The sequence below is a fragment of the Octodon degus genome, unplaced genomic scaffold (genome assembly GCF_000260255.1).
Source record: "Octodon degus isolate 3935 unplaced genomic scaffold, OctDeg1.0 scaffold00012, whole genome shotgun sequence".
NCBI classification, from domain to species: Eukaryota; Metazoa; Chordata; class Mammalia; order Rodentia; family Octodontidae; genus Octodon; species Octodon degus.
Window position 1 is genome coordinate 1,772,506 of NW_004524588.1, and position 2,004 is coordinate 1,774,509.

The 2,004-nt window shown below is 43.5% G+C and overlaps 1 pseudogene; it reads right to left on the reverse strand.

The window, feature by feature from the left end:
- Positions 1-313: 313 nt before the first annotated feature.
- Positions 314-1,424, reverse strand: LOC101581590 (annotated as a pseudogene).
- Positions 1,425-2,004: the final 580 nt, after the last annotated feature.

Below are 2,004 nucleotides of genomic sequence, written 5' to 3' on the forward strand. Positions count from 1 at the left end.
ATGTGGTGAAACAGGAATTTGACTGGTAATAGTCTTTCCTAGCTCTTTCTTAATTTCTCAAAGCTTAAACAAAGGGCTACACTCACAACACAAGTTTCCCATTTCAATCACATTTCAGTCTCTGACTTTCTGGGCTCCCATAGCACTGTTGTTTCCTTGTTTTTTATCTTTATCACAAACCCATGTCCCAAAACCAGATTGCAAAATCAAGGCCTAGGAGCCCATGTCCTTCCTGTTTTTATTTTTCCTTGCAAATGATGGAAGAGGACAGAAGGAAACATTATTATACATTATTTTTTCCTTTTTTTTTTTTTTTTTTTTTAATTCTTGGGAACTATGAAGTCCTTGCAAGCACAGCTCGTTTCTGCAGATTATTTTCCAAATGCATACAAAATGGAACCCAAATGGAGAATCCCTTAGAACCTGGAGAGGTGCAACATGAAGGGCCACAATTATCTGGCAGCAAGCGGTCCAGCCTTCAGTCGCCAGCACTTCTTCCCCCATTCCCAAGAGTTAGCGGGATGAAAACGTCTTCCCCGTGATTGTTTTCATTTCTTTTTTCTCAGCATCTGGGCGTGCACTGTTCAGCACCTTGAGGAAGTCAGATGTTTTTGCCCGCATACGTGTGTGGATATAGGCCTTGGAGCACTTGATGTGGTAGTGCCGGTAGTCCCGGAACGTGTGGATCAGGTTGATGGTGTTGTCTCGGGCACTGGCATTGGTGTGGCGGGGAAACAGCACAAAGGTGATGTAGCCAATGTTGTCACCCACAGAGGCATCTGTGTCTTTTAGCTCAAGAGGAGGTTCCCTGTGGCTGAAGAGAACCTGGGGGGCTGTGTGGCTGGCTCTGCGCCCTTCTTTGAACTCCTGCATGAACACCTTCCCAATGACCACATCGTCATCATCTTTAAACACCGTGCTGAAGACAACCGTGACTCTGTCCTTTTAGATTCAACATACATGGTCTCATCATCCCTAGAGTGGATACCTGCCCTGTTCTCTCCTTCCTTGCCCTCTTCTTGGAAGTGGAAGTACTTCTCAAAGACAGATGCAAAACAATTTCGCTTCAACATGCCAGCCTGATGCACGATGAAATCATTGGATGCAGGCAGATTTTCAAGGTCATATAGAAAAGAGACATTGTATCCTGATTCTGGATTCACCAAGAAACTTCCGTACACCCTCTTTAACAACTCATCAGCACCATGTGCATGAAGTTCCTTGTAGAATTTCAGAGAAATACTGACCATCACCTTTGTTTTGTCTCCATTAGGATTTGAAATATGTTAGAGGACCCCATCAAAATCTGCAAATGTCACTTCTACTGCTTCCGGTTTGTTTCCAGCAGCCACGTTCTCGAACTTGAGCGCGAGCGTCTCCTCGATGATGCGGTTGTTCACCTCCAACAGGATCATGGCGGCGGCTGGCCCACGAAGCCTGAACCCTTCTGCCGAGTCGCCGCCACCGCCACTGCCGCCTCACCGACAAGCCTGGTCCCCGCCCAGCCCCCCCATTATTATACACTATTATTTTTCTTAATTTTGTATATACTAAGCGCTTAATAAGAATTGTTACATATAGTGTGTATTTGTGTGTGTGTGTGTGTGTGTGTGTGTGTGTGTGTGTTAGCCTTGGAATGACTGTTATTGTGTAAAGTTGAACTCACTGCTGAATGGAACTATAGGAAATTGTTAGTAGTAATGTCTTATTTACTATTATTTGGTCAGAAGAGGTATAAAAAATGAACATGGAATGTGTTTCTAATAAGAGCCATCAGTGTGCTGGTAGAATGAGATAAAGGGAAGGCTTAGAGAAGTGGCTCAGTGGTAGAGTGCTGGTCTGGCATGCATGCATCCCTAAGTTCTATCCTTGGCACCAAAAACCCAAAGAAAAACAAACAATAGACATAATTTTTGTCTCCAATGCAACAAATTATGGGATCTTTATGCATGATTGTATCTATGGAATAAGTCTGGTTTGTCGCTTTTTTTTTTTTTTTTTTTT